The 24,968-nt window shown below is 38.8% G+C and overlaps 1 protein-coding gene across 3 annotated transcripts in view; it reads right to left on the bottom strand.

Annotated features, from left to right (window-relative positions):
• Positions 1 to 19,233, bottom strand: part of trps1 (trichorhinophalangeal syndrome I) — a 118,071-nt gene extending 98,838 nt beyond the window's left edge. Inside the window, exon 1 of one of the 3 annotated variants that reach the window (XM_041053151.1) lies at positions 18,769 to 19,233. The gene's annotated coding sequence lies outside the window, so the exon portion shown is untranslated. Of the gene's footprint in view, positions 1 to 18,241; positions 18,357 to 18,768 lie in introns of those variants that run through there. The other 2 variants (XM_041053154.1, XM_041053153.1) reach the window with 2 other exon arrangements.
• Between the last annotated feature and the right edge of the window lie 5,735 nt (positions 19,234 to 24,968).

Below are 24,968 nucleotides of genomic sequence, written 5' to 3'. Positions count from 1 at the left end.
ATATGCTTCTTCTGTCTGTTTTTCCAACTGTCATTGTGGCTGAGCCCCCCCACCCCCTTGCAACTCTCCCCACCACAGCCGCTGCCTCCTGCACTCCGACCCCCCTGCACGAATGCGTGTGGTCCAGTCCGACTATAGACCGTTACATTGTCCCAGACAGGTTGGACTGCTCCACTAGCCGGCAGACGAGGGGGGTGGCGGAGGTGGGGGTGGAGAGCGGGGGTTCCTAGGGAATGTTTGTTTTTCTGTTTCCAATTTGGTCCAGCCCGAGGAACTCCACACTCCGCTCTGTCTCAAACACACCATTCATGACGGCCTGACGTACATGATTACACACAAATACCCACTCGCTAACTCTCCCTCACTCACACACACATACACACGGTCACAGTACCAATACATATGTGAAGCGGTCTCATCGCCACCTAACCACACACACACACACACACACACACACACACACACACACACACACACACACACACTCTACATACTCTACACACTCTACACACACATACTTTACACACACACTCACAACCAGGCAAACTCAAATTCATTCTCAATCATTTTTACCATGAAACACAAGCCCTTTAATTTATCATTGTTCTCATCTTTTATTGTTTTTTGATTTGTTATTGCTAATGCCGTTTCAAATGACATGGTGGTCAAACTAATTATGCTTGTTTCTTCCTCGTGTTTCAGTGATTTTTCCCCTCTGTCCCCGGGAAAATGATTGTCTTTGAAAGGCCTTTTTGATGTGTCTCACTGCGTTTTTAGACATTATGTAGACAGAGTTAAGCTCCATGTTCCACCAATTACAGCACAGAGAACACATTGTTTCATATTCAACCCAACTCAACTCTTCCATCTGAAATGGATTATTTTAGTCAGTTTTGATGTTTGGATTTAAAATACAAAACGCTGATGTTCGCATGTACTAATAAAACTATCTTGTATCAACACAAACAAATAGACTGGCCAACAGACAGATATGAGGGCCTCTTCTGATGCCTATTGGTTTGTTTTTAGATGTCATGTAGACTGAGTTTAGTTCCACATTCCATCAATTACACATCGGACAGACAGGAAACCACAATGTTTTTTTTTTATTCAAAAGCTACATCTGAAAATTATAGGTTTATTCTGTTGTTTTGGTCGTTTAGATTTTAAATTCACAAAGTGTGATGTTCAAAAGCTCTCAGAAATATCTAAGACAGACAGAAAATCAGATAACACAAGCAAACAGACGGCTTTGGCAAGCAGATTTTTCAATGGTTTATAATAGTTATAAAATTTTGGGTTAACTTTGACCTAGTAAAGTAATTGAACCGCACAGCAAACACCATCTGAAAATAGCATGATTTAACTAATTCATCACCTACTGTGCTCACATTCCAAACACATATAGCAGCTAATAAAAGTACATTTGCATTTATTTCCCTTTGTAAACAATGTCTTAAAGTTTTTAACTGGTTGTAATTGTTTTTTTATGTTTTGAATGCTAAAAATAGGATGACTAAATTGAAGTTAAGGCACAACTATGTCCGCCCTGGATACACAGACAGAAAACAGGTCTCTTTTTTCCTAGTTTTTGACTCATCACTACTGGATTTAATGTCAAAAGCTGAATAAGAGACAAAAGAGCAGGCAAACAACAGGAAAAGGAGATACATCTGTTCCTCATTCCTCGTTTAAACATACTATCTAATTACCAGAAGCCTTTAAAAAATGAGCCTGAAATTGCCTGATGTTATGAGTTTAAAAAAAAAAAGTTAAATATTAAATTATTCTTAAATTGACTACAGTTTAACCCCACCTTCATGAAGAGCCAAGTCTGTTGTTATTATACTGTCCCCCAGGCGTGACACAGATGCCACGTCCAGTCAGTTAGTGACAACTCCTCTTCTCCTTCTGTGAAATGGCCTGATGAAGCAGAAATAAATGAAACAATACGGTTTTTATCCCTTGGCTAGAAAAAACTAACATGATAGCTCCCAGCGGAGGACATGTCAGAAAACGGACCCTGCTATGAGCAGTTGAGGAGCAGCTGACACTAACTGCTGATGTCCGTGTCAAAACGGTGTCCCGATGACTGTCTATGATTACATCCAGAATATTTCACTGTTCCTAATGAATTCCTTTTGTCTAATGACTCTAACCTCACAGTTTAGAGTCACCAGTAAGTTTAGAGTCACATTTGATCCTCAGACATCTAGTCGGCAACAATTTTTACAATTGATTACTTGTTTTAAGTTATTTTTCAAGCAAAATTTTCAACAATGCACTAGTTCCAGATTCTCCAGTGTGAAGATTTGCTGCTTTACTTTGACCTCTTTGATAGGAAACTGAATATTTTGGAGTTCTGGTTGTTTTTTTGGCCGGATCACAACAGCTGGGCCAGCAAACAACGCAAATGTCAGCCGCTGAGTGATTGGCTGACTGATGAAGTTACGCCACTGGTTGGCTGGTTGAGTGTTGGAGTTTCCCTATTGGCTGTTGCTCTTTCAAAATGAACTGGTGTGAACAGTCACTGAGGGGGCGTTTAAAGGCGTTTACAGGGTTTAGCGACTTTTTTCAAAGAAGCACCTAGCAATTTTTTTGGACAACCCTTAGCTACTTTCCATAGAAGAGAGTCACAGGTGTTGCCCCAAGAGTGAGGTCAGGCACAGAGATGGTCCCATTCAATTTGTCCACACGGCAGCTGACATAGAAGTGAATGAGCTTCCAGTTTTCTCTGAGCGATCATTTTACAAGAAAATAAAGCCGAAATCACACTACAACTGTTGTCTTGTGTAGAGTGATTTTGTCAGTTCTTTTTTTCATAAAATGAGCCTGTATGTTGTGCATCCTTCCAATTAGTAACTACATTTGTAATTATATAAGTTTCTATATACTTTTTTTTATCCAACTAACATTGTGCGCACAGATTTGGTTGGCTGGTGTCATGTTAAGTTGCTGCTACCTGTGCATCAGAAGGGATGAACAACCACAGAACAAAGCAGAAACTTCTTCATCAAGTCTGTCACGAGACAAGGACACACTGTCATAACAGGATCATGTCAGTGATTTCACAGGAACGTCAGTCAGCAACCTTGATCAACCAGATCTTTCAGATGAGGAGGTTAAAACTGAGGGAGCGGTCTGTCTATTCATAACTGTAAGCAACGCCCAGAACTTTCAAGTTTTGCTGTGACACAGATGCACGTGAAAGTTACTGACACACTGCCACTTCCCCATAAATGATATGTTCCTCTTCGTTCTTAAATAAACTATCAAAGGAATAATATCAGTCCGCTTCCACTTGAAACCCTAACAGTGCAAGGAATACAATTATGCATGCTTAACAACAATTATTGTATTCTGATCATAATTTGCACATCTAAAACTGTTATTTTACAGTATATTCATTCAATTAAACTGCACACATATAGGCAATGGAACAAATACATCTCTAAAGGACTTATTAAAGATTTACAATTTGCAAACCAGAAAAGAAAACTTTAAGGGCTGCTGGTAAAAGGCTGGTGCTAAATCCAGGAAATTTCAGCAAACAAGATTTCAAATCTAAATTTGTTTTTACAGTAAAACCAAAATGATGATTGGTAAACTGCTGCTGTGGCTGACAGAGGAGACAAACCTACCAACTACAGTCAAGACAATATCTGCATTAGCCTGTGGATGGTGTTAATGTCCTGCCTTGATGTACGATAGTAGCAGGAAACCAGGAGCTGCATAAATCAACACGGGACTGTTGATTTTGACCTTGCTCTCCACAGCTAAGACTCTCATACATCAAAAATAATGGAGAACAAACTCTGCTTCAGTGGTAGTTGTAGGCGTAATGGAAGGAACTAGTAGCTGCATAAATCAACATGTTGATTGTTGACTCTTGCCTAGCTGTCTTTTTCCCCAAAATACGGAAAACAAACTACAGCTCTGCCAGAAACACACACACACACATAGATCTCACCCGCCTGCCCAAGTCTGCAAGACATATCTGATGATTCTAAACACACACACGTATGCATGCACACACCCCTATGTGTGTCTGATGGTTTGGTTTGTCTGTGTCTGGGTAAGCTCAAACATTACGTCAGTCAGACACACACACACACACATCCACAGAAAGAAACAGGCTGATACAGTAGGCCATGGACACACTGCTACACACTTGTCACACAAGTCAAGACAACTCTTGCTCATGTACTCTACCGGTCAAGTTTTAGGACACTCCCATTTTTCCTTTTTTTTTTTTTTTAATGTAGGCAGTTCAATTCAATAAGGTAAGCAATAAACTCCCCAAAAGTTTGGGTCACCAAAAACTGGAAAATTATGTAAATTTCATAGAAAACAGGCCTTTTTCATGGCTAAAGAAATTAGTTTACAGCTTACAGCTTTCCTACAGCTATGGGAGTAAATGAAGCTTTGAAGCTTAATGCAAACAAGTATTATATGTGCCCCAACATACAAACCCTCTGTCTGTACAAAGGCAGTGTTGGAACAAACTATGCTACTGCACCCTCTGATGCATTATTAGGACAATATTGTACTGCAGGAAGTAATATTTTATATTTTGCTATCAGAATGGTGAGAAAAAGGTGTTTAACAAAGGAAGACAGACTGGTTGGTCAAGGGTTCATCCTACAGCAAGATAATCACCCAAAGCATTAGAAGAAAAGAACTAGACAGTGGCTTCAAACGATGGAAGACCAGCACAGTGTCCGGACTTAACCCTCCTGTTGTCTTCGAGTCAACAGGAGGGTTAAACTCCACGGAGCTGGTCTGGGATGAACTGGACAGAAAGTGAAGGCTGCAAGCGGAACACATTCGGGAAGTTCTGTAACAGTGGCTGGACAAACTTTCTGAATAATATTTGTTTCTCTTGTAGAAAGAATGCCGCGCCGGTGTTCAGCTGCTGGATGGGTCAAAAATTTAGATTAAATTTAGGACTTAAGGTCCCATGATTCCATTTTTTCTAATCTCCAATTGTTTATTTGTTCTTTGCTTTAATTTCAGAAACACTGAGACACTGAATTATGCAAATTTAAATAACAGCTGGAAAAATCGAGGTGTTCTAAAACCTTTGACCGGCAGTGTATACACACACATGCACACACACACTTTCCACTCCTGGAGAATCGGACGTTTCCTGCGAGCGGCTGGCCCGACGGGAAAAATGTCTGGACAAACTTAAGACGCACGCGCGCACACACACGTTTGCGTACAGACACACAACGGAACATTTTCAACCCACAATGTTGACTTTATATTCCTTTCCAGAGCCCTTCTATCGGCACACTGGCCAAGTGAAGCAGCGTTTCCCTGTTGAACACTATCGGGAAGCAGGACTAGGAGGTTTCAGGGCCTCAGTGATGTCAATGCAGGGCTGGGCTCCAATCAAAAACTGGACTTTAATCAAAATTCAAAGCCAAATACGATCATAGAATCACAGTGAGTCACTGTAATTTCTTTCATGCACAATTTTCACAGCAATGAATACACGCTTTAATATTTCTCAGTGTCACAATCAAAGATACTCGTAGTGCCTAAGAGCTATTAACTTTCCTTTGATTTGAATCTTCTGTAAAGCCCGAAAACTGATCTTGTGACTGATGCCAAAGCATGTCGCACTTTCCTAGACTGTAGCAAGGAATGGTTTCTATAATGACTGCTGCAAAAAGATAGGGAAACTGAATTAGTGCCCTGGAGCCATATCATTCCTTACATAATCTCGGTTTATTATTCAGATTCCACAAACCACTCATTTTAAAAAACACACCTGCAGCAAATTTAACAACCAATTTTAACTGTGAACTCTCAATTCTCCACTGATCATAGTCAGTTCATATTCACTTAACGGCACACAACAGGGTTATGAGGAGTGTGTGCGCATTAGTAGGGAAAGTCATCCGATACATTTGGAAGTACTGCTTGTTGGTCAAAGAATAACAAGGCATCACATACAAAGCAGCAGTCTGGACCCCGTAGTATGATATTACAGCATGAAGAAGGCTCAGACTAAAGCAGTGTGCCCCAGACCTCATCACTCTAGATCCTTTCTAAATGTTCCTCTTTCTAAAGCACAGGACCGATCTCCAGGTAATGTGCAAAGACCTGAAAATTGAATCTATTCAAAAGGATCTGCCCTAGATTTTGGCAGCACAGCAACCCATTAATGACTGTACGCATTACATTTACATGATGGTTTGTAGTGACTTTTAAGAACAGTGCGGTACCCCAAACATTTGTGCTCCACTTTTTCAATCACTGCTGCTAACTCATCTGGTAAGATCTGTCACTTCTCACACCAAATGCTGTTTTTCTTCACTCTCTTTTCTTTCCATATTTCCTTCTTTCCCATCTCCTCCATTTTCATGTGTAAAATTGGACTCAGTCAAAGCTGCCTAACTCCAAAGTGTTATTCAGGAGAGACTTTTTACATCCTCAGAACTCTTGGAGACATTTTGCTTCATAAACCCACATGTATAGTCTAAGGGACGTCGTTGGCCCATGGTGCAATATTACTGGGATTCAACCAGAATATATTTGAAAAGCAAAGTAAGAAGCACTTGTTTTATCTTATCCTTCAAGACATGACTCCAATTTTAAGGCTGTTTTAAGTGCCTGGCAAGACAAATCTACAGTATTCTCTTCCTTCACAACTAATCCTGAACATTTTTATTGTTTGAAAAACAAAAATATGAGGAGCACTTGTTTTATCTTATCTCACAACAGGCACATCCCCTGAGGTTTTATTTAAATTTGGTAAAGGTGAATAAAGTGCATGTCACGTATGTGAGAGCACACCTTTCTATTATGTTACACAGGTTTAAAAGTTGTTATCATTGTTCACAACTGAAAAAACACAAGATCAACCAATAAAGTCCCAACACTAAACTGATATTTTAATATGGGATGGGAATTTAAACTAATAATTTAACTCACCCCCTGACTCGTCTAAAAGAGCAAGAGGGAGAAAAAGAGAGAGAGAAACAGTGTGAGAGAGTGAGAGAGGTTCTCACAGCTAGGTGAAATCAGCCTCTAAAGAAAAGGGAGAAGACCACTTGTGTGTGAAGCACTAAAAAGCCCAAAAGCCATGTTGCAGAACAAACGCCACGCACCCCACTGTGCTATTCCACCCACCGCAACATACACACACACACAAGCACGCTCACACACACAGGCCCTAAGTAAATTTAACTGTCAGCCGTAAAGTTTTCGACTATAGCAAGTGATCTCTTGCCCCCTTTTCTCTCTCCACTTTTCCTCCTCCCACTCCTGTGTCTATGTAAATTAGTTCCTCGTCTGTCCTTCTGTCCATTCATCTATCCTTCCTTCCTTCCTTCCCTCTACACTTCCTTTCTGACTTTATTTTTTCCTTCATGCTCCCTCATTGTTTGCCTGAAAATGTTTCAGATGCTCTTTCCGTCTCTGCTCTTCTCTGTCACAGCCTCTTTTCAGTAACTTTCCTTATCCTTTATTTTGCTTCCTGTGAAATTTTCATCCATCCATCCATCCATCCACCCCTCCCTTCTCTCACTTTCTCTTTCTGTCTCCTCACTCCACAGGCCAAGATTGACCACAGACACCCCCTGTTTGTCCTCCATTCCTTATCTCCTCCCTCCTATCTCTCCAGAAATGAGAAACTACCCTTTCCTCTTTTTCATCCATTCTTCCTAAAGCACCACCCCCCACTATCCACACACACATACACATACACACTTCTGACTGTGGGCCTCTGACACCCACCTTACCCCCCCCCCCCCCCCACCTCCAAAAGTCTCAAAGACCCCCAGATGTGTGCCCCCTTAATTTCCATTTCAAAAAAGAACCATCTCCCTCCCTCCATCATCTATCTATCCATGCATCCACTTCTACACACACACAGCAGACACTTCAAAAGCACACTGTTACACATACACAAACACATATCAGCAAGTTTACTTTTTCCTTTCTCATGAAAGACTATATATATATATATAAATATAAAACACGCTAACCATGACAAATGTCACTTATCTGATCCTTTAAAGGAGAGTGCTAGAGTGTTAAGTCTTCTGGTCGTATATTATCAGTACAACCAGAAGACTTCCCCTTTCAGTGACACTTTTTAAAAATATGCTGACCATCAAAAATGTATTATTTATCCATAAGAAGGAACATGCTGATGGTAACAAATATCATGAATCTCTGTGGTATTCAAATGCTGGTTCAGGACCCAAAGGTGAGTTCTGAGGAGATAATCACTGCAGGCAACTTGGATAGTGTTATAAAAAGTATGTGGTTTACTACTTTAAACAATAATCTGCAAAAACTAGGTTTAAAAAAATTATCAAAAAGTTACAAAAAACAATGTTATGACTTATATATATAGGAGGACCACTGTGAGAGTCTGCAAAAAAAGATTATCAGTTAATCTGTTGATTATTTTCTCACTTCGTTGATTCATTGGTCTATAAAGTGTCACAAAATACAGAAAAATACCCATCACTCTTTCCCAAACCTCGAGCTTTAGGAAACTGTCACATTTCATGGAGTTGTGTTTTATCACAAACACAAAGTCATAAATTGATTATTGGGGCACGTGTTGCTAAGACAAAACTGATACTTGATATTGATACCAGCCCTCCTTGCAACACAGTGACACCTCATCACAGGGCTGAAGGTGTCGAAATGTGATTTGATCACTTTTCGAAACCATTCAAGAGTGTTATGCAACCACCAAGATAACCCCATCATTGGCATTAATCTGAGGACTGAGTGCCACTGAATTTAAAAATAAAATCTACCTTGGCCCCCTAGCCAAGGTTGTGGCTTTCTGCCCAAAGTCAACTGTTTCATTTTACGCCAAAGAATTTCCTGCATCATATGTGATACACACATTAAACTAAAGTTCCTGCACCAAGACAAGATGCTACACCTTTAAAAATGCTGCGTAAGAGAAAATTAACTGCTCTAAGAGAAGATGAATCCCTGCTCCTTTCTAAGTTTATGTGGTTTGAAGTGAAGCCCTGAGGGCATCAGCTAAAACTGTCTGCAGGTCTGTACCCTCCAAAGCCCAAAGCTGCAACTGCAGGATTATTTAAAAGTATGAGTAACCGAGCCCAGCCCCATCTTGCAGAGAACAGGTGAGACAGTTTCACTGTATCAAACTAGATTTTACTGGTTCTTTCAGATTCGGGCACAAATGTCAAGCTGGACCAGAGGGAAGGTGGAGGAGCCTCTGCTTTCTTTCTGCTGTCTCCCTGTTATGGAGCGGCCCAGCCAGGGTTACATGGATAAAATAAAACACAAGGGGCCTGACTTCATTAATTACAGTTACTATATCCATGCTTAATCTTTATTCTAATGTTTTTTAAACAGTCCACACAACCAGAGGCACACGCAAAAAAAAAATCAGCAGAGGCTATTTGTTTTAGGACAAGATGGAAAAAAAAGAATGTACATGTTAGTCATTTAAATCACAGTTTTAATTTGACGGGACGCCGTAAAAAGTCTGCCCCTTAATACACAGACATACAAACACACAGACGAAAGCTCACACTGACAGACACACGCATGCATGCACACAGAGTGAGGACAAAGACTACTTTGAAAAGTTACTCAGCCACCAGATGTTTTAGCCAGAACCCAGACTACAATACTAATGGGGCTGTACGTGTGTGTGTGTGCAAGAGAGAGAAGGCGAGCAAGCGCAGTGCTTTTTAAAGCAGCCAAAATGGGTCCCCTTCTACTGCACATATTTAGTAATAACAAGGCTGCATGGGCTACATGTACATGTTCAGAAATTAAACAAATTGTTTCATATTTCACACTTTATCATGCACACACACACACACACACACACACACAGAGAAAACACAGATCTAAATATAAAGGACAGTTTCATAAAATATTGTTAAAACCCATCGCAGTTGGCAGGGTTAATATTGCATGACCATATAAAAATGCATTTCACACACACAGAAAACACACCCATGCATGAAATAAAGAGGTATTAGCAAGTGATAATGCTGCATGAGTGCAAGACATGCACAGGGGAAAAGGCACGTTTGTTACAGAAAAGTGTGCCACATCAAACCTTGGAAGAAATATTATTGTGACTGAGAAAGATCACAATGGCAAACAAATGTCAGTGTGTATTTACACTTGAAATGAAACTTAATTGCAATCTCTGAGCAAGCAAATGGAGTATTTTGACAGTGGTTACACTATGATCAAGCACACGTGACGCTAACAGTATAAGAGAGAGAGATTTAGAGATAAAGAAAAAGACAGAGAGAAAGAGGCCCATAAAGAGAAAAGGGAAAAAGTGTGACATAGACAGAAAGAAAGCAACAAATTCATCAGCTCAGAAATCTGTGTGCAAGGGTGTGCAGGTTCTTGGTTTGACTAGTGACAAGAAAGACAGTTAACATTCAGTACAGAAATAAACAATCAGTGAGTCAGTTCAGTCATAACCGAGCAGAAAATGAGACAGATCTGACCTCAACAAAGGGAGATAAGTACTGATAGACTGTTAGAATAACTGATAAGAATCTATCAACAATGCTCTGCTGTCTGGAAATGAATATTCTCCAACACTGCAATACTGAAAGTCTAACCATGAGAAGTGGCGCATTTCTGATTTTAAAAGATTTAAAAGAATTGAACCACAGAGAATTCAAATGACCTGTGAACAGACAACAGCCACATCAAAAATACCCAAATAATGATGCATCAGAAAACTCATAACTCAGATTAGGCCTGATAATAGCTTAAGTGAAATGTGATGTTATATGAAACATAGTTATTTTAGCTCTCATCTGTTGTGCATGTTATGACTTGCTGATAGAATACAAATGCGAAACCACGGAAAGTGCAAAATGCTTGATCTTACAACTTTCTACTGCAAAACAACAGGTGGATATGTTGTTTCACAGTGGTTCACGTAAAATCAAGTGACTTTATTTCATTTGGAATCAATCGACTGTGTCCTCACTTTGGAGTGAGACAACTTTTGTCCAAGTAGCTTTCTCCAAAAAAAAACAACAAAAAAAAAAAAAAACCTTACCACTTCTATTCGAGAAAAGTCTCACTGAATTAAGCATACAGTACTTGAGGAAAACGGTTCAGTACTCTCTCCATCTGTGTGTTGCACAGCCTTTTCAGCTTCAACACAAAGAATCTTACAACATAAATCACGTCCAAATTCATGCCACTTATGCCACTGTCACATTTTCCGTGGCTAATTTTCGCTGTCTGCCTGCTGGGTATTGTGTGAAAACTGTAAGAAATTACAGATGGAGTCGTGCTCATGGGAACACTTGAGAACAGTATACAAATGCACTCATAACGCTACAAGTTTAAATCCATTTTAACAGCTTGTAGTGCATGTCGCAGTCACACTCTCTGTAATCTCTTCTTCATCTCTTCATTACTGTACTGTCTGATCTACCACAGAAATAGAGTAAGTATACAAAATTGTGTGTCTACAACGGCCTTTGAATGTACATATCTATAATATTGAAAAAATCATCTTCTCAATTCTTAATTCACATTTGGACCTCTTAAAAAAGGAGAAATGTATTCATTAATATGCCTAGCTGATCTCTCCCAGTCATTTAGAAATGCATGCCATTTGCATTTTTAACATTTCAACAACGACATGCCAATTATAAAGATACAAATGTGATAAAGTTTTTAAGAAGGTATATTCTGGGTTATTATATCCTGACACACAGCTCCACATCTCCCTGCTGCTGTCAGGTAACTGACACCAGGCGAACTGTCACATAATAAACAGTATGTGCTCTAATAGGTAAACAGTGAACTGGCACAATGAAGCAAAACTCAAAATGATGGATTATCTTGCTCTTGACTATTTTCAAGTCATTTCAAGATGTTTTATACACAGTGAAAAAATAAATGACTTCAAGTGACTCTTTTCTGAAGGTAACAAGCTCCGAGATACTGTGACTGTTTATTGAAACCACCTGGAGTATTGTAAACCAGGCGAACAATTTAAGGAAACAACACAAGCAAAAAAACCCTGGTTACTCTGCATGTATGGACCAAAAAATATCTAAATAATATCAAATGATAAAAAAAGAAAATGTGAAAAAAAATTCAAAAATGAGGCAAGGTCTTGATGGGACAGCTTGAAGCATTTTTGGTCTACTCTACCAACTACGGTCTTATAAAATACCATTGCTATGAGAAAAGGCAATATTGGAGCTCATTCAAATTCATTATGCAAGGATTAAAACTTTAAAAAGGGCAATTCGCCAATAATTCACCTCAATGTAAAATTGATTCTCTCTTAATGATTTTTGCTGCAGGTTTTGGCTCAATATATATTGTCACAAGTTACTGTAATTGGCCTTTACCTTTTAATGTGGAACCACATTTTCAAAGGTGAAATTATTAAGTGGAAAGTTTTATTGACTATTATCAAAACAAGACCTACAATGCCAGAGGACAGCATAAATCAAACTTACTTTTAATGCACCATCAGAGAGTAAATAGGCTGACAGACTATATTTACAGAGTCTCAATAAAAAACGATTTACTATCATCTTATAACGCAGAGTTAATACAAAGAGCCCAGGGCTTCTAAACTTTTCTTATTAAGGTCTCTGTGATGCTAACATGCAAAACACATCTGAGTCTGTTTTATTCACACTAATCTGATCTTGCTTCTAACACCAACTGCACTCTGTCTATTTTGTTTCAAGATAGTCACTGACAACTCTTTATAGAAAAGCCACATTTCTTTCCTAATGACAAACAGTCATCAGCATTTGAGCTCTTTTTCCTTTGCAAAACCTTTCAAACCTGCGACAACACCTGTAGCACAGAGAAAGACATGCCGCAATTCGAAGCCACGCAACCTCTAGATCTTGTGGAAAATCTGCAACTTACATCTATATGATTAAAGCATAAAGTCAAATTTGTCAAACACATGGAACATGAGAAAAAACTACTGTGTAGTAAATGTGACAAGATCTTTCCATGAGACAGTTCTCTCACTGCAACTGCAATTCATTTGCTCACAACTGTGCAAATGAGCATTGATTCATTTTCAATTAGGACATGATTTATTTGAAAGTTAATTGAACACAGCATTGGAGCAAATCATTCACTGTGTTTTACACAAGGTCAAAACTCACATGCACAGTGATTGATAACTGAATGTCTGGGTGCACAGGAAGCATCAGCGTGATAGGTACGCTGCTGAGTCAAAGCAGTCAGAACTCGCAACTCATAACACATCACATAACAAGCCAGCAGGTTTCTCAGACAAGAGAGCGTTCATTCACTCACTCAGAAGCCAAAGTTGTGTTAAATGAAGATTAAAAATGGTCTCAAAATCTGCTATCATATAATACAATATGTGCCCTTTGAGAAACAATGTTATCCACTGTACATTTTAGGGATTTAGCGGATACTCAGTAATTTACAAGGAGCAAGCTAGTGTTGTGCAGTTTGAACAATACAACCTTTTGGTAACAAGAGAGTCTCTGTAACCACAAGGCTTTACTGCTGCCTGTGTCACCACCTTCTACTGGTATATGCCTAAATCCGCTCAACCACCACTTTATCAGTCTGCACTGTATCGTGACAGAAGGATTATTTGCTCTCTCAGATCAAAGGAAGAAAAACTGTCCCATATTTAGGATTTGTATGTCCCCAAAAAAGCTAAAAAAAAAAAAAGGGCGGGGGGGTGGGGAATCATTTCACCCTAAACCAGGACCATGTGCTCGTTATCTGAAGAAGGCTGTCTAAAAGACAGACTTAAAAGTCTAAAATAGACCAAAGACATTAGAGACAAACTCAAGCCTAAACAAGGCTGTACTAACCACAGACAGAGAGTGGGGATGACATTTTGGGCATTTAGCAGACACTCTTTTCCAGACTGACTTCCAGTAACTGCAACAGGAGAATAAGCTCAAATCCCTGTATCACCGACGTTACAAGCAGCTAATATAGAGCAATGAAAGAGCCAAAACAATGTGTCCAGACAGTAAAATAAGTTAAAAACAATTGTGTCCTTGGGATATGAGCAAAACAAGAAACCGGGTAATAAAGGAGCGCTAGCTACAGAGCTATGAGCCAAGAGACCCAGAAGCCTTGCAAAAAGGTTTTTTCTTTAAATAAACTATCCGTGACAAATGGATGTTTTCCTTTATCTGAACTGCAGGCAGGGTTGAGATGAATAACGGCTGATTGCTCTAATAGATGCTATCTTTTCCTGCTTATTGGAAACAGTGAAAGTTAAGACAGTTCACATTTATTAAAAATAAATGGGATTAGAAATTAAAAATAAATAGGATTCCTGTGTCCATAAAAAGCAAAGAAAACTCTGAGGAAAATAATTCTACCTCATCTGATCTTCTTGTGTTTAAACAATATGGTTAATTTGGAGGCATGGCGATGTAAAATAAATGTCACCTGTGAACACTTATGCTGTGATATTTAAGCAAGGCTTTCCATATGTTTAATTACTAGACACATCAAAATGTACCCAGAAAAAAGTCAAAAGTAGCACTCAAAACTTAAACAGTAAAATCAAAGTTTTGATTTGAAAAACCTCTTGCTCCTGATTCCAGCTCAGTCACTCCAGTAGTAACTAACAATTCATTTCTAAACTGTCTTAATCATTCAGCTCAACAGATTTTTAGAGGGTTGTTATCTCCTTCAAAGACTGATCTGTGGCGGGCAACAGACTTGTGAATGACATTACTTAATTTTCTAGCATCTAAATATCCAATCTACCTACAGAATACCAGTTATTATGTGACAGCAATAACAAGCCAAGATGAAGTCAGTTCTCATGCTGTGTCATGCATTTTAAAGAGATGGAATAAAACAAAAAGCTCTGAGAAAGGACACACGTCAGTCTGGACCAGAAGGAGAGAAACAGCAACAACCTAGCAAAGGTTATAGCAGGAAGTATTCAGTGCATTCCGTTTTTTATATACATATATATATATATATACACACCTCAACTCACTCCAATACTTCTACTGGATGATGTAGAGAAGAAACAGGAGAGGTTTTGCAAAACTTTTACAAACTGTTAAGTTTTTTTTTTTTTTTTTTTGATGAATGGGGTCTTATCTGCCGTAGGTCAGATTATTGACTTCACTGTGTAAAATTCACAGTCACATCAGGTTTTTACAACATCTTTAAATCTTGACCGACCAAAAACGTCTGTGTTCCAAACTATATATACTTTAACTACAGTTATTTTATACAGTTACTACAGTTATTTCCCTTTTTTTTAAATATAAGATAACTTTGCCTCTTTATACTGATATTAATCAAATTTCCAGAGAAAGTCTTCAATCAAAAAGCAAACTCTTAGATAATTATCAACTATGACAACTACAGTTAAAGACTTTTAAAGACAATTATGGTGCATAACAAACATTTCCATGGCTCATTCTTTTTCAAATCCCTTCACGACTTTGAGGCAGCAAAATGAATCACGTGTCTACCAACGAAATCACTACAATTTTCCCCCCAAAAAAGCAGCTTAAACTGGGTTGAAGTCTCCTTTTACACTCCATCTCAAACTGGCCTTCTTCCCGTGTAACGCGGTACTACTTTGAAACAACCAAAGACAAATGCATGGCAGCCCACAAAATCACTACAGTTGTTCCTCATGTCTTACAGAACATCAAACCATCAATAAAACACAGGAGATACATTCCAGCTAGTTGAACAGGACATTTCTGACTTCCCTCAGTCCATGTGTTCTCGCTCCCTCTCTCGTTCCGTTTCTTTCTCTCTCTCCCAAAACTTTCTCTCTTCCCAATTCCACCGCAGAGACTTCACATATTGCAGCCATATGAGTAAGCCATGGCTGTCTCCACAGCCCATACAGAGACACACACACACACACACGCATACACAGACAGGAAAAAGTGCTGTGCTCTCTCCCGCTCTGTCTCACACACACACACAGGAAAGAGTTTTACAAGCAGAGGTTCTCTTTAGGAAGTCGTCAACTGTTTTGACGTTTAATAGCAGCTACGAACAAGGCCATAAGATACAATAATATCCAGTGTCTGGAAAGAGGAGAATTTAAAAGTTACAGAGCTAGACTGATACATTGCTAGATCTTTTTTTTTTTTTTTTGCAAATTTTATAGAAACTTGTTCAAACTTCATAAAAGTTTAACAAAGGCATATTACATGCATGATGATCTTTAGATATAAGAACGTGTCATTTGGACATACAACCATTCATAGCTTAAGAACAACTACACTCAAGGCTGGAGTGTGTGATATCACACAAAACATTAACGGGCAAGACGGACAGAACAGGGCAGCAAAACGCTGTCAAAAAACTATTCCCGACTAAATGAAAAGTGGATGGCTGTTAAAAGGCACTTGATCCTGATTTACTTGCAGAGTGCCTTGAGATGGCGTGATCAGCATCAAACTACTGAATCGATATCATCTATGTTAGATCACAAAAAATAAAAAAAGCAACAGAAAAACTTGATTACATCTATAGGACTTTGTGGATCTATTAAGAAATATGTCACCATTATGCATGCAAAGCAGATGTTCAAACTCTGTTAGAAAAAGTTACACACGTCACAAATATACTGAACTCTAACTGAGACAAATATCCAAAACGTCCATGGCAAAACTTTAGAAACTTGATTAAATGCTGACAGAGTTTTTGTGACTTTGTAAAGTGTTTTCATTTCAAAGAACTCATAAAAATAACAATATGCCATGATCATAAATCCTACAGAAGACATGTGGCTTACACTCCTGTCTATCCTTCATTTAAGATTCAGTGGTGTTATGTGCTCGAAAAAAATACTCCGTGCTTAAAGCTTCAGAGGTAGACTGCGTTGGAATGCTGACTGCAAAACTGCAAAGTAAACTACACCTTGAAAGTTTCATAAATCATTTTGTTCATTTGTATTTTAACTCAAGCGATCCCCACAGTTTTATGAATTGAAGAGATGCGTGCATAAATTCCTCCTGCTGCTGTGGCCAAGGACACAAAACTTGCAAAAGTTGCAAAAGAACTACTACTTGTCGGGGAAAAACTTTAAAGGTAACAAAGGAAGGAGGAACTTTAACTAAGTGTTTGAGATATCAAATTAAAAGCCAAGACGTAAGTTTACTTTTTAAAGTGCTTTTAAAAAGTCTGTGAAATAGCTTGTACTAATTTCTGCTTGGCATTGGAATAGACATGCTTTCTGCTTGAAGGACTGTAGAAATAGCCAGCATAAAATTTACAGCTACACAAGATTTTCTAATGAATGAATGAATTCATTAATTAATTAGTTAGTAAAACACAGAGTGTCAGGTTTTTCAAACAGATGTGCACAATCGTGGGGTCACGGTGAAGAATCTCGGGCCTGCTCTGCTTTAAAAAAAAAAAAAAAATTCTGAGGTTATCTGCTGAATAAAAGTCGGTCCACACATAAGCAGTTCTTTGGGGGCCAGAACTGGAGAGCTGTGAACGACTATGTAAAAAGCTTCCTTGCAGTGTGTGCCTCATTGTACTGGCTTCACATACTCTGCTCTCCCCACAGAGTTGTCATGCCTACCCAGCTCCCTTATCTCAAAGGAACATCACAGTTTCTTACGACCGGGGGGGGGGGACTTTTTCAAAGTCGAGTGGAAATGCAACTCAGGCTTCCCGGCATCACTCATGAAAAGTTGAACAACAACAACAACAACAAATAAATAAACGAGCGATGTCTGACCTAATAAGTACTTGGTTTTCCTTTTAAGTTGATAAGAGAGGATGTTCGGTGATCTTTTACGACAATTCACATCACCATGCGCTCTCGAGCTTCCTAACAATGAAAGAGGTGCAAAAACAGCGCCATATCGGCTGTAAACCCACCTAATAAACACAGTCTCTTTGATCCAGAGTTACACCAGTTTCCCACTTTTAGCCCAAATAAACTACAAGCATCTAACTGTGTTCAGCTTTCAGCATAAACATCTTTCCCCCACACACACACTCTCTCTCTCTCACTCCACGACGTGCGTCACCAAGAAATCTGAACTTGAGTATCAAGTTTGCAAGTTAGAACAGTATCGAAAAAGTTATCAATGAAAATAACAAAAAGTAACTCATAGTAGTTGCGGGAGCGCTACACTGTGGCGACAAAATTACGCCAAGCCACCGGCTTCTCGCAGCTCAGTCAGGATGCCACTTATCGTGAACTGGTGTCCAAAAAAAGAGACAAGAAACAAAACTTATAGAAAACACAAACCTACTTGAGGCGACTAAGTCACTCCACGTCCCCTTGCTGCTGGCTTCAAACTCAGTCTTAAATCAAAGCAGTAGCCGTCCCCCAGTAGCCCCCCAATTTGTATTTGTGTAGCGTTTGGGTGTCCTAACCTAAATGTAAATTGCCATGTGAATTCAAAGCGGTGCTGCTCTTTCCTCCCTCTCATTCAGCAGATCCCTCTTTCCTCACCGACGCCGCTCAGGCCGTTAGTTACATAAGACGCAAACCGACTGCTGCCCGTCGTAAAACTACTAACGCCTAACAGAGCGTTATTTTGTCCCCCAAACGCAGCATTGATAGCCCGGCTTCCTTTTAAGACGAACAAATTTCATCTTCCCACTTGTCCGAGAGCATGCATTTCGCCATCTACAATTCCAAACCGTGCATCGCCGATGCGTTTTCTCTCTCTTTTTTTTTTGCCGTTTACAATGCCACTGCACCAACTAGTAGAGAGGGCTGTATGCATGGTGTGCATTTGTGTTGCTAGTGTTCTTTTTGGTGCTGCTTACCTGTTGATCAAAATAAGCATTAGCCTCTTTTCTCTCTGTGTGTGTCTCTTTCAGCAGCCTGTTAAGATGGTGGCTGGCTGGCTGGTTGGCTGGCTGGCTGGTTCGTCTCTTTGAGGGGTTTTTGTTTGTTGATGATGTCGGACGGGGTGACTGTGTCTTGGCTTGTCTTTCTCTTTTTTTTTTTTTCTTTGGTCTGAGAGGGAAAGAGAGATAGTTAAGGCTTCACGGCAACAACATTAAACTAGGCTAACACCGACTGATTACTGAGTGAGTGAGTTTGGCTCTGGTGTTGCAATATTCCGATGTTATAGTATGTTATTCAGCCGCCCAGAGCCCGGATTTGCTGGCCGCAGCAAACCAAAGCAGAGCAGCTCGTTATCTGTTTTTTTTTTTTTTTTTTTTTTGTTCAGACTAGTGTTATCGCTTTGCTGTGACAGGACCTCTCTGCCTGTCTCTCTCTGTAGGCTGTGGGCATTACGTCAGAGGAGGAAGACACAGCAGCTCTATTAATATCAAGAAGCCACCCGAAGACTGACTCTTAAAGCGACACACACTGCAATCTCACTTATTTACACGGTTACTACTGCAGCAAATCAAACACTCCACTAAAATCAAAAACACCGACTCTTAAAGTGGCAAACGCTCAGTGCCCCTTCGTTTGAATTGTTATTAGACCACATGGGACAAAATCAACAAGTCAGATGTTTAAAGAGACACATGCTCTTATCCCAGTAGCACCTAGTAACATAATTAATAATAAGTAAAAATGATTAACTAAACTTTTAAAGTGAAACACACTGTAATCTTGCTTATTTATAGTTGCTGTTAATGCTAAACCAGATAAAGCACATTGAAATCAAGAAGTGAGTCTTAAAGTGTCAGAAAATATTGTCTGAATTATTATTAGAATTCACTACAGTTACTAAACTACAGAATAATTGACCCAACTCACAAATTTTAGTTTTTCACTTTAGTTTCTCACTAAAACACACTGTGTCCCCTTTAGGCTTAAAAAGGTAAATACATGTTCTACATGAGAAAACATTTGCAAAGACTTTTTGATTTTTGTTTTCAAAGCTTGCAATATTTTCATTGGTTTGTTGTCCTCTTCTTCTTCTCTTTCATTGGTGCATTCCTGCGTCATGTTGCATCACTACCACCAACTGTTGATATGCACTAACATGCTGTGAAGTTATAGTAATTGTAATAACACTCTGTCCCTAAATGTGTGGCATTCAGGTGTGCACTTGGACGCACATGAAAGCCTAAACACTTGATACAAGAGATACAGCACTCATTTCGTACAGCGACCCACTTTATGTTAAATGTATGAATTTATTAGACCACCCTTTTTTTTTTAAATTCTGCACAGGATATTCACACTGGTGATTATTTACTGAGAGGAAAGAGGAAATTTAATGCACCCACAAAATGAACCATATGCAAATATTTTGCTCTGGTGATCACAAGCATTTAAAATGTAAATCAATCTTTCACAGCCTCAAAATACATGGGGAACTCAAGTTAAGCTCCTATAGCAGGTCCAAACTTATATCTTAAATCAAAACCTCTGGCAAAATAAAAATTTAAAAAATGTGTTCAATTTGAATTTTGATTCAGCCGTCCCTCTACACTGTCAGATCTGAGGTCCATACATATTAATAACTTATTACTACCTATTTAACCACAGGGTAAATGATACCTAGGTCAGCATGATCAAAATCTCAATCAGTAAATGGATTTATAAGATGATAATTTACCTTGCCATGAGAAGCTTGCATATCTCCAGTACCTTCTTGTTTAATGTAAGTGTAAAGTCAGTGCAACCATTCTGGAGTCACTGGGGCCAGGTTATTACATCATTCGTGATTCTATCTGTCTTATCTCTGTTGCTATGGACAGCAGAACTTCTAGTCAAGAATTATCTCATTTAAAGGATATGCTTTTATTCAAGTCACCTTACGGTGTCTCATGAGTGCATGCAGATGTTTAGTGTGGGTGGTCAAATGGAAACCATGCAACATAAAGACAAGATTAATGTTGATTATAGATTAAATGTTGTTCTGTGATTTAGTGTTGCGCATTCAGCCAGGCCTTCAGATTTTTTATGGTGGCCATAATGCAAAAATAATCAAAGAATAGTTTACAGGAATGTTGTGGGAAACTGGGTGACATAAATAATGAACATGCCCTTGTTAGCTCGGTATGAAAACCAGGCTCTTGGCTAAGTCTCTCACCCTTCCCTTCACAGTCCTCCCCCCACTGCCCCACAGGGAGGAAGGGACTGTGAACTTTTTAGTCTCTTTTTCAAACACTGCCCTTCAAAAGCCAAAGGTAAGAATTTTTTGCTAACAAAGGCAATACTGCAGCCTCCAGGCATACACACTGCTGGATCCACCACCTCCTGAGTGGTGCAGGCTTTGGACAGACCACAGAGAAAGAGTCACATTGAAGAAATAATCCACCTGCCACCTGCTGCATGTCTTGTACATAAACCTCCCATTGATTTCTTTTTGAAATTTCCCATTTCTTTGCATTCTTCCATTATTTTCTTCATTTCAACTCTTTCTTCAGGAAAGAGATTGTGTACCCTTGTCCCATAGTTTCCACTCCTGATTTGCAACTAATATTTTCCTGTTGGTAAAGAAAATCATGTTTTGCTTCCTGTATCCAACAACATGAGGTATATAAGGTAATATACATTACAGTACAACAATCTTCCTTGAGATGACACATCTACTAGCTAGACACAGGCCAGACAAACACTGTGTACCTTGTTTTGTATTGACTTCTGTACTCAATAAAGCTTTCCTTTCTGTCATCAGTGTTTGAATTGTTCTTTAAGAAATGTTGTCGATCCCTTTTTTCATTGTGGTTTCTGCAATATATATGGGTTCTTAGTCCATTTTCAAGGTATATTTGAATTTCCATCCTGTACAGTATAAGACAACCATATTAGAAAATTTGTCAAACTTACTTCTTCACTGCTGTTTCTCAGCCCTCCTCAGTCTTCAGCACTGTACTAATTAGAGTTCACAGCTCATCTCCCCTGGAATGGTTAAATGCAGAAAAAGTATGCATTAGCCCAAGAGTCCATTACTTAGCACAGGTTGTTAAACCACCAAAACCCCAAAATGATATATATTAATCTTAAACTCTCTCTCTATTTTTTTTTATCATCCAGGTGATCATAAAAACAATATCTAGCATTTTCCCTGAATAAGTACACTGAAACATATCATAACATAACATAAAAACATAAGAGTAGCAGTACGATCACATTATGTAGGCAGGCTATTTTTATTATTCTAGTGTGCAGCATTCCCACAAATGTTCATCCTGCAAAAACACAATATTACAAATGAAATTTATGACAGATGCATGGCAGAGAGGGGAGTAAACAGAGGGATATGGGTTCTGGAGTGTAGGAGTAATAATTCCTTACTAATACAAGGGTGGTGGGTAAGAACTGGCGTGCAGTGGGTTGACACTTGACCACAGGAACAATAAGGACTGCAAAGGAAAAGTGCTAAAGTTCCTAATAGTTGCGCATTATTTCCAGTAAATGCACTAAAACATGCAAAAACACAAGTATGGTCCTCCAGGCTCAAATATCAGATTAAATGATGTTCAGCATTCACAGCAGTAATGAAAAAAAGTACTGCATATATTTTGCTAATAACAAGGTCAAGTGAGAAGAAATTCCTTTGACTCTGCTGTCTGAAGAACAAATAGAGAGGCCTCTGCAGCCTTAGATCAAGGCTACAATAAGTTTTTCATCCTCATTGCCAAGTTTTGGACGTAGCTGACCTTAATCAAAGAATACAAAGAGGGCGATGAATAAGTGTGTATATACATAACAACAAACCATATCTTAGTAATCAGCAATATGCATAATCCCTGTGAGAACACGAGCTTTTGAGTCAGCATATACAGAGAATTGCATTTCTTTATTCTGTAAGCATTAAACACTTTTTGTTTCTTGAGTTTGTACACAAAAACTACACAGCCAAAGTGAGTAAAGGCTAGAAAACTGTTTAGACAAAAACATACAACACAGACGGACCAACTGCAAGTACTATGTGAAAGACTCTGTGGAACTTAATTGGTGTTATTTTCAGTATTCAACAGAGTCTGAAAAACAAACACAATATGCAAGTAAAATAATTAAGCATAGATTGTCTACCCACTTGCAACTGTTGTCTCAAAAACTAATAAAAGTGTGGATGGCCCAGAGAGCTTTAAAAAATAAAAGAGGAAACAGACATTAAAATTTTTATCAAATTTTGTATTATATTGTGTTAAATTACAATCACGTTTCACAGAAATAGACCAGTAAAACCTCAATAAAGCTACACTGACACAGGCTTCAGCTTTCTTCTCTGGTGTTTAATTTTCCAGTGTGACCTTCCTTTGAAATTCAACACTTTATTTTCCTTTTATATCTTTCAGAAGAAAGATTTAAACTGCCATAATTCCCTTGAATTTCAATAGGGAGAGACTGAAAGACATGGACAAATGAGTAGACCGGCTAACAGACACACAGACTGATACCATACACAACTGTATCAGTAAAAGTCAGCTCTTAAATATTTGATGACCTGGTATGACCTTCTCAATATTAAATGATAAACATATTTTAAGTATTTTATATGTAGTAATGCTTTTTGCATTTAGTGCCTTACTGTCTTTGTTTCTGTTAACGTTCTGCCCTATCTATCTATCTATCTATCTATCTATCTATCTTAAACCAGATTCCACCTTGCTAGGCTTAGTTTTTGACATTTGTTGTTTGTTCTTTCGTTTTCCACACCACTTTGTCTCAAGCCCGCTTGCAGATTTTTTCCAGTTGGCCAGTGTGGCTCACTGGCAGACGGCTGCCTTGTGGACGGGCACTTACTTAGACAAAAAGGTTCCTTCAGCAACTGCCTGCTGATTCAGAGCGTTAGAACAGCTTCTTCCATTTTTGTTTTTGATGTATTTTGGTGTTTCGCTTTTATTAGATCTATTGAGGCATCGGGCTGCAGGAAAGACCGGGAGTAATAAAGTTGCTTGGTTGGACTCAAAATTTGCACGTTGTTTTTACACGGCCAGTACCTTAGCCCACTGAGTCACCAGAAAGCCCCACCCTTCTTTTTTTATATTTTCCACATTAGATTCATTGTTTGTTGTCAAAAATAAAACCAGCTCATACTTCTCTTTGCCAGGGTAACTTCTTTTTATGTTTTCAGCGTACCATAACTTATTCATATCCATGACCCGCAGATTCCCACTGGCATGAAATCCACTGTTTGTTCAAGACATTATTAACTATTTCTAACATGCATTAATTTCTAACCTTGGCAACAAAAAGTAGAGAGCTGACTAATCATGGGAAAACATGATTATAAATTAAACACACAGTTTACAAGGTTTTCACACAAGAATGACCATATTCAGGTTTAAATGACTTTTTCTCCCATCCGTCTGCTACTCTCTTCAAATGTATTCCAATACTGAAATAATAATTTATATATAAATCAATTAGGAGTTAAGTAGCACTGTTGTTTCAAGATTTAAAAAAAGTCATTATATGCATCATAAAGTCCCTCATTACAGTGAGAAATAGAGGGATTGCAGAGCCCAGCTATCAGCCAAAGCAACTATCAGCCAGGCTCCAACTTTTACGGAGCTTTCCCAAAGCAAGATTCACTTTCATGTTTGATTCTTGCCAAGTGCTTTATCTGCAAACTGGGTTGGACCCAGAGGCAATACAGTTTAGGCAGAAAAAAAGATGACTATTCCCTATGGTGGTCCAGCAAAGAGAGGGTAGCCAGGATCACGACCACAACCATCACAATCAATGGAAGGAATGAGCCAAAAACCCATGGTTACAATTTTATCACCACAGAAAAGAAAGACATTATGTGTTTAAGATCTTTATTTTGGTACTTTCTTTACCCCTGCAGGGATGAAATAAGCCTGTAAACATGTAAAGGAAAACCTAAAAAATCTTCTATGTCACAGCTGCGTTTGCCATAAAGTCAGCAAGATGTGGAGGATTACAACTAAGGAGCCTCTCAAAATCAGAGTTGTCATCTCTGATGGGCTTGACCTTCTATGGAAAATGCAAGGGGATTTCTATCTTGATGTCAACGGGCCTTCAGTGAAGGAGGCTCTCTGATGAGATTGCATCATCTGTGAAGACAGAGCCTGAGCCA

The sequence above is a fragment of the Toxotes jaculatrix genome, chromosome 13 (genome assembly GCF_017976425.1).
Source record: "Toxotes jaculatrix isolate fToxJac2 chromosome 13, fToxJac2.pri, whole genome shotgun sequence".
Taxonomy (NCBI): domain Eukaryota; kingdom Metazoa; phylum Chordata; class Actinopteri; family Toxotidae; genus Toxotes; species Toxotes jaculatrix.
This window is presented reverse-complemented; position numbering and strand designations above follow the sequence as displayed.